Source organism: Mustela erminea, chromosome 5 (assembly GCF_009829155.1).
Source record: "Mustela erminea isolate mMusErm1 chromosome 5, mMusErm1.Pri, whole genome shotgun sequence".
NCBI classification, from domain to species: Eukaryota; Metazoa; Chordata; class Mammalia; order Carnivora; family Mustelidae; genus Mustela; species Mustela erminea.
In genome coordinates this window covers 115,164,320-115,173,062 of record NC_045618.1, presented here as the reverse complement: position 1 = coordinate 115,173,062, position 8,743 = coordinate 115,164,320, and the positions used below count along the sequence as shown (strand labels likewise).

At 51.3% G+C, this 8,743-nt stretch overlaps 1 long non-coding RNA gene across 1 annotated transcript; it reads left to right on the top strand.

Moving 5' to 3' along the window:
* The first annotated feature begins 2,487 nt into the window (after positions 1–2,487).
* LOC116591567 lies at positions 2,488–8,131 on the top strand. The gene is made up of 2 exons (XR_004286054.1): positions 2,488–6,600; positions 7,978–8,131. It is a non-coding gene; the product is annotated as an uncharacterized LOC116591567 (long non-coding RNA).
* The last annotated feature ends 612 nt before the right edge of the window (positions 8,132–8,743 follow it).

Genomic DNA, 8,743 nt, shown 5'->3' with positions numbered 1-8,743 from the left:
TATTTTACCACAGTAAAAAATTTTTTTAAAAACAGAAGGGGGGGCCAGAGCTATGAGCCCGAGTGCATAAAACAATACACTCAGGAGAGAAACACAAAATGTCAACAAGGGCCCTCCTGAAGCAGTGACACGAGGGGTTATTTTTATTCTCTTCTTGGTACAGTTCTGTTTTGACTAATTCTCCAGCATGAGCACACAAAACCTTTTTTGGGGGTGGAGGGGGTGGTCAGTAAAACCAATTAAGAAAAAGAAAATAAAACAAAACTGACTCAGGGTCTGATGGAAACCTGCGTTGCCAAGTTTGATGCCACAGCTAGGAGGGTGGGAAGGGCCGATCCCCAAGGGGAGCCGGGAAATGTCCTGGAGGCAATACTTCAAGCTTTCTCTCCTCTTCAGGGTGTGATTCTGGAAGGAGGACAACCCTTAGAGTGGTCTGTGAGCTTCAGAAGGTATTAGGGAAACCTGTTTCCAGATGGAGCCCCAGGAGGGCCTCCACGCCTCAGAGGTTTGCTGCCCATGGCCCTTAGATGGTCTCACAGAGAAGGGTTCCTGGGGGGTGGTTTTAATGGGGCCGGCGGTGGGGTGGGAGGTATGGGAAGAGAAGTGGCAGAAAGAGGTAGGTCCTATAGCCACGTGACCTGGAACAGGCCCTACAGCAAGGGTCCTGGGCCATGGTCAGGCACTGGAAGGGGGGAGCAGACACATGACCCTGCATGGCCCTCCCCCACCCCCAAAGACTGTAGGGACAGACTTCAAGTCTGAGTATCCAGTAGGTGCTCACTGCATGACTTACGATGAATAAGTAAATGCTTATTGCATGAATGAGGATGCCATGATGACCAGGGTAAGCCTAAAACAAGGCCCAGGAAGAGGAAGGGAGAAGGGGAAGTCTTGGGACAGAAGAGGAGGGAACAGACGGAGGCAGACAGTGGCAGAGTGCCCCCATAACAAAGAATAGGCAGCTCTGGAGAAAGGCTGGCAACCCACCTTGGGAGAGTCCAAGTCCAAAATGGAAGCTGAGAGATGGCGACTTTCTGATTCTAGACCTTCTCTCATGCAGAGAGGCCCTGCCCCCTTTCCCATCTCAGTTTTTCTACCCTGGGAACCTGTGTCTCTGCAGGGAGTGGGATGGCTGGGACCCAATGCTGTTGGGCTTGAGGCGTGGCCTTCGAGGAGGGGTGGGTGACCCTCCCAGACCTTCCAGAGAAGGGAAGTTGGAGGACTGGGCTGGTTTCTTTCCTGGCACGTGTTTAGCGTCAATGGTATTTTCCGTGAGTTATGTGTTCTGAACACGTGTGCCCCTTCCGCAGAGGACCAGGATAAAAGGAAGTGATACAGGCAGACCTCATCCTAGTGCACTTCACTTTATTGTGCTTTGCAGATACTGTGATTTTTACAGACTGAAGTTTCAAGACTGCCGTGGAGGAAGTAACTGCAGATGTGGTGGAAAAGCTCAGGAAATAGAATGAGAAGTGGAGCCTGGAGATGGGACGGAATTGTGGCGATCTCGTGATCAAACTTGGACAGATGGCGGGAGGGACGGAGTGGCTTCCTGCAGATGAGCCAGGAAAGTGGTTTCTTGAGGTGGGATGGTCTTCTGGGGATGGTGCTGCCAAGACTATTGAACTGACCACCAAGGATTTATTTAATTAGTTAATTAATTAATTTTTAAAAATATTTATTTATTTGAGAGAGAGACAGAGAGAGAGAGAGAGAGCATGAGAAGGGAGAAAGTTGGAGGGAGACGCAGACTCCCCCCTGGAGCTGGGAGCCAGATGCAGGACTTGATCCTGGAAGTCTGGGATCATGACCCGAGCCGAAGGCAGTTGCTTAACCAACTGAGCCCAGGTGCCCAACCACGAAGGATTTGGAATATGACATAAATGCATTTGATAAAGCAGCCGCAGGGTTTGAGAGGATGGACTCCAATTTTGGAAGAAGTAAAGTGCCCTCGAACAGCGTGGCATGCTACAGAGAAATCGTTCGCAGGAGGAAGAGTCAGCTGACATCGTGAGCTCTGTTGCTGTCTTATTTTAAGAAACTGTCACAACCACCTAACAGCCAGCAGCCATCGGCATCAAGGGGAAACTTTCCATGGGCAAAAAGATTACGACTCACTGAAAGCTCAGTTGATGGTTAGCACTTTTTAGCTATGAAGTTTTTTTTTTTTTTTTTAAGATTTTATTTTTATTTATTTGACAGAGAGAGAGAGAGAGATCACAAGTAGGCAGAGAGAGGGGGAAGCAGGCTCTCCACTGAGCAGGGAGCTCAATGTGGGATTCGATCCCAGGACCCTGGGATCATGACCTGAGCGGAAGGCAGAGGCTTAACCCACTGAGCCACCCAGGTGCCCCGTATTTTTTTTTTTTTAAAGATTTTATTTATGTATTTGACAGAGAGCACAAGCAGGGGGAACAGCAGGCAGAGGGAGAGGGAGAAGCAGGCTCCCCAGGACCCTGGGATCATGACCTGATCAGACACTTAGCCGACTGAGCCACCCAAGTGCCCCAGCCACGAAGTATTTTTTAATTAAGGTATATGCATTTTTTTAAAGACGTGATACTACTGCACATCTAAGAGACTACAGGAGAGTGTAAACATAACTTCTATATGCTCTGGGAAACCAAAACATCTGGCAGGTTTTACTTCAGTGACCTGGGACCGAACTGGCGGCATCTCCGAGGTGTGCCTGTGAAGGGCAGGGAAGGAGAGAGATTCTACTGTCCACCTATGACCACTTCTTCACTTCCCTCTTCCAATAAGGACATAGGATGGCCCAACTAAAGTACTTACTTATTTTATAGGCATCTGGTTTAATCTTTATTCCTTTGCTGCTGCCATGCTCCTCTGGGCTCCCCTTCTCCTTGTAGCACCCAAAGCAGAGTTGACAATGATGTTCGTAGCTGTGGTGGCCACATAGATCCCGCCGACTTCTTCCGGACGCTTCTATCAGGTGCCCTTCCAGGAGCCTCAGACCCACCATTTCCTGAACAGAACTCCTTGTCTTCCCCCCAGACCGGCACTGCTCTGGCCTCAGTGGCCGGAGGAGGCACCCCCTTCCCAGATGAGGGAGGCAGGAATCACCATCCTCTCGATATTTCTGAATTGGCAAAATGGTCAGGGCCTCTGGCTTTGTGTTAAAGTCCTGGCTCTGCCTCTCACTAGGTGTGTGGTCTTGTGGCTGTTTCCTCACCTTTCTTAGTCTCGGTTCTTGCATTTATTAAATGGGTATAAAGAATAAAGACAAAGCCCTTTGTAAAGCCCTTAGCAAGTGGCCGGCACATAGGGCACCTGTGTGGTAAGAGATGTTGTCATTACTACTAACACTGTCCTCTACAGACCTTCATCGTCTTGTGTCTGAGCTGGGTCTTGGGCTTGCTTGCCTCTAGCCTCCTCTCTTGAAGCCTCCCTCCCAAGTAGCAACCAGGATGAGCTCAGCATTGTACACAGAAGACCATTATCAGTCTCCTGCTTAAAGCTCTGTGGTCTGCTGCCACACGGGCTAGTCCCCACGCTCAGCGTCCTGCGGACACCTCCCGTCGTATCGCCCACCCGTTCTGCTTCAATTTCATGGTCAGAGACACTAAACTCTGAGACTCCTGCCTCATCTGCGTCCCAGCACCAGCTCCAACACACACACGGTGCTGCTGCTCATCACGGCTCCTCTGCTCCTAGGAGTACCTCGGTCCCTGCATTTGCCATACTGTAGTTTAGGACCTGCTGGTATGTCTGTCACCTGTCAGAGACGAAGCTTCTTGGGGGTAGGAATTTTGTTTGGATCCTTTAGATATTCAAAACCCAGTGAAGTCCCTGGTCCTCAGTGGGTGCACAGTAAATGTTTGCTGCATGACTTACCGAGTATCAACACCAAGTGAAAGTCTTTACAGAACAGGTTACTGCTGACCCTTACGACAAACTTGGAGAGTAAGTACCAGTATGCCCATTTCACTGATGGGGAAACTGAAGCTCAGAGAGGTTACGTTTGATCAAGGTTAAGGTGGCTACGTCTGGATTCAAACCCAGATCTTCTGACTCCTAACCCATATTCCTACTGCTGCACCACAGCGTGTTGTTAAGCAAAAATAAAGCCTTCCCGGGGGCTCATGGAAGGTGCTTGGGAATCACTGTTGGCTGCTTTCCAAAGCCTTGAGAGCTGGCTCAGCCCCACCGCTGTGGGGCTGTGGGACTCCAACTGAAGAGCTCTTTTTCAGTCCCCTTCCTTAAAGTCTGCAGTAGTGATGGAGTCTATTTCCCAAGCTGCCTCCTTCTGCTTTCCTTCTTTGGCTCCTCCCCCTACCTACAAAATGTGGACACTCTCGCTGCTTCCCCGTTTGCATTTCTGTTGCCTACACCCTCCTTCTGATCTCAGTCCCTGTCCCTGTCCTGTGGCAGAGATGACCACCAGATTGCTATGCCCCGCCCCCCAAGCGACATATGGCCAGCGGGGGACTCCCCGTCCAGGTCCCCTGCATGTGGGTGGGGTCAAGAGGCTGAGGTCCGGCCGATGCAATATCTGGCTCCGGAAAACCACCTCTGAGATCCTCCATGTTCTGTGGTAGATGGTTGTCTACTGAAGGGTGAGCCTCACAGCTTCCCTCAGTCAGGATCCTTGCATTACCACAGGATCAGAGCCCCACAGGTTGGCGTTCTGTGAGCAAGAAATGAACTTCTGGTGTGTATCTCAGGCTGGGGAGGCTGTTGCAGTAGCCAGGAGGCCTCCACTAAGACCCCTAACTGACCTTCGTGTTCCTGGGCTCTCCCTACCCCAGAAGCCTCCTCATTCCCCTCTCCCCTATATCCCATTGCTAACCCAGTCTTCCTTCAGTCCATCTGGGGCGTGTCCCTGTCTTGCCCCCAAGTCTTCAGCGACCTCCTTCTCATCTACAGACACAAGGACAAGCTTCTGGAAGAGGCATGGAGACCTCAAGCCCCTGGCTTTTTCTCATGTGAAATCAGAATACTCAGAGTTGCCCAAATGTATCCTGCCCATGCTCATGTTTTCTGTCTTCGTCAAAATCCCTCATTTAGAATCCCTCCTTCTCTGACTTTTCGGGTCATCCGGCCATACCAACTGAGGAGCGCCTACCGTCCTCTGCCTGTGTGTCACCCAGGGCCCTCCCTGTCTGTCCCACCCTGCAGGTGTGTGTGCTCACTCCTACTGGACTGTTGGCGCCCCGAGCACAAGCCCAGGCCCCCACCGTCACCCCTGGGCCAGCCAGAGCCCCCTCCCTGCCCACCCCCCCAGGCAAGCCTCCATCTTTCTTTCTCGAGGGTGAGGCCGGGGATTGTGGAGTATACACAACCAGCTCATCCATCTTCCTCCTCCCAACACACTCACAGGGCTGGCTGGGTGACCTTTTGCATCTGTGGATTCCCCTCACGTTCTCTCTCTCTTTTTTTTCTTTTCCAACACGGGGTCTTGGAGCTTGCTCTGAGGCCTGGCCGGGCTGGGAAGAAGTTGTCTGCTCTGTTATATTTAGGCTAGCAGAGCCATCAATCCAAGCCTTGTTTCAGCTGGATCCCCCAGCACGTCCCCACCCACTCCTAACGAGAGGCCGATCGCCTCCTCCGGGTCGCAGGCTCCATTTCCGACCTTCACGTGGCCCACACATGTGTGAGCGTGTGGTAGATGTCGGTGAACGCTCGCCCTCCCCGGCCACGTTCAAAGGAGGGTCTCTCTCCTCTTCAGGCCTTCCTTCGCTGGGACTTTTCTCTCCTTCTGTCCTGAGGATCTTGTGACCTTCTTCAAGCCCTCTTCCCTCCCAGATTAGCCAGCAGCAAACCTCGTTGATGGGGAAAACACGGCCTCCTCCAGAGCTTCTCGGTCCTGTCTTTCTCCTTGCCCACAGGGCGGCTGCCCTGGCGGTCATGGGGGAGAAGCAGGCAGAAGACAAAGACCAGACACTGAAGCAGAAAGCAGGGTTGGCAGTCAGCTAGAACGTGGGAGGAAGGGCCCGCGCATGAACACGCCTCGTGAGCCGCTTGTGCGTGTCTGCGGGTGTGCACACGCGTGTGGAGCGCACCCAGGGGGCACGAGAGGCCGCGCACGGGAACACTGGGGCCGACCCTTCCTACTCCTTGACTTGGCGACTGCAGCCCTGGTTCGTTTCCATCCCCACTGATGAAACGCTTCTTTATGTCTTATTCACATCCTGTCTTGACTACCACAATTGTCTCCTTGCCGGGCCCACATGTCTCTCATCACCAATGGGATCCAAATGTTGCTGACAAAATAATCTCGCTGCCTTTGGGCTGCAGTCACATTCCTCCCCTTTTCCAAAGTTTTCTCCGTCTCCCATCCCTGGGCGAATCGCGCACACGGACCACCGCCTCTCTCTGCGTCTCCGTTTCCCCCTCGGCTCCCGCTCCCGGTCCTCTCTCTGTTTTTTCTATGGGCTCCTTTCCCTCCTCTGGCTATTCCTGGGCTCCCGGCTCAGGCGGGCCTGTGCCGGTTTCCTGGCACGAGCTCCCTGCACTGTGTGCTCTGTCAGCCAATGTTTATGGAGAGTGACAGGCACTCTTCTAGGCACTGGAGTGAAGCAAGATACAAAACTGAGGACAGCGGTCAGCAAAGAAAAACAGAATGGCCTGTCGAGGACTGTAAGTACCACGAAGGAAATGAAAGCAGAGAAGGCCAGAGAGCAGCTCTGTCTGGTACAGGGTGGTTGGGAGGTCCTCCCCCAGGACACCGGGAATCTGCTCCCCACCTTTCCTCCATGCGGGGCTCAGGACTGGCCTAACATTCTCCTGCTTTGCCAGAGGCCTCCTCTCCCACCCTTCTCTTTGTTTGGATCATGTTGACCTTGACCTTGAGATCAGGGAAGGCACTGGGCATAGCAGGAGACCTGTGCATTATTGATTCATGGAAGATTCACTGGGCAGAAGGAACCAAGCGTGCACACATGACTCCCCAAACATAGGCCTAGGCCTCTTGTGTTGCCTTGCCCAGAACATCTGAATGATGCGTGGGAGCTCTGCTTGAGTGCCCCATCAATGTCCGAATTGTGTCTCCCCTTTCCTGGAATCAGGGAGCATCCATTGGCATTGGTGATCTGACTCTATCTGCTTGGGCCAGGCCTCCCCCTGTTCCAAAGACCATAGAGCCCACCGCATGGCTGCTTGATGCCCAGTGGTGCCATCTTCAACTTTTTTTTTTTTTAAATGATTTTATTTTTTTACTTGACAGATCACAAGTAGGCAGAGAGGCAGGCAGAGAGAGAGAGAGAAGGGGAAGCAGGCTCCCTGCTGAGCAGAAAGCCCAATGCGGGGCTCTATCCCAGGACCTTGAGATCATGACCTGAGCCAAAGGCAGAGGCTTAACCCACTGAGCCCCCCAGGCGCCCCATCTTCAGCTTTGAACAGCCTAGAGGAGAAGCGTCAATGAACAATTTTATTAGCAAATGAAACGACAAACATTAAATTAATATCAATCACAATTACAACCCGGTTTTTAACAAAATTGTCATCTCTGGCTGTTTTCCTTCCTGGGAGGGGAAAGTCTAGGAGGAGTCGGAAGATGAGGTCTGGCTTTCCGTTTAGATTGGGACCAAAGTTATGGATTGCTCATCTTTTCATAGAGACTCTCGTGCAGCCAGCTCACTAGGGATAGCCATGTTGCCCATAACAATTGTCCTTGGCTCGGGTCTCCTAACACAGTCTAGCTGGATCCTCCCCCCATCATTCGTCAGCCACCAGCCTCCGCAGGCTACCCGCAACCAGGATGTGGCCGTCTGAATCCATGCACGTTGCAAGTATAATACACCCACCAGATTTTGAAGGCCAAGTACAAAAAAGCAAACACGAAACACCTCACAGATTATTTTTATATTGATTACACGTTGAAATGATATTTTTGGGCTCAATAAAAGGTATCGTTGTATGATAGTAGATAAACATTGTATATGTAATAATACTTATAAATGAAATGTATTTTTAAAATTAATTTCATCTGTTCATTTTTACCTTTTCCTTTTCCAGGATTGTATTTTGAAGTCGTCTCTACACCCAGCATGGGCCTCACACCTCCAGCCCCAAGATGAAGAGCCGTACCGTATGCTCCCCTGACGGAGCCAGCTAGGCACCCCCATTTTTATCTTATTAATGTGGCTATTACAAAATATAAAATTGCATATGGGGTTGTCTTTGTGGCTGCATTATCTTTGTATCTGGGGTCAGACCTTTGCCTTCTAGAACACCGCTTAGGGCAGTTACGGTTTGGTCAACAACAATCGTACGCAGAATTCCACTGTGGAAAGCAACTGACAGTGGGGCTGCTCCGGTGAAAGAGGCGGGTATTTGTAGGGAGAGGAGGTTGGGGTGTCAGGGAGTGGGGGTGGCTGAGACTGGGGTAGGAGCCCTATCCATTCTCAGAACCCGGCCTGGCTCATTTATTATTGGATTGGGTCATCCATTCATTTGAAATGGGGTGTGGGGGCACTGCTTGTAGAAGGGGGCCCCCATTCAATCACCCTAAGTGGAATCTGATCGTTATCTTGGGATAAACATTCCAAATGGAAGGTGAGTGCTGGGAGATTAGGAAGATAAGGAAACCATATGGCCCTGTCAGGAGGCTCCCAGGCCCTTATTCTTAAAAGGATTAATGAATCCAAAGGTGGGGGGGGGGGGGTCATCTTGGTGCTGTTTTTTCAGGAGGAAGAAATCCCAAATCTCCAAATAGGGATGTGCACTGTCTGGAGAAGAAGGACTGGAACTCAGGACTCTTTCTTGCCTTCCCTGGCTTCTC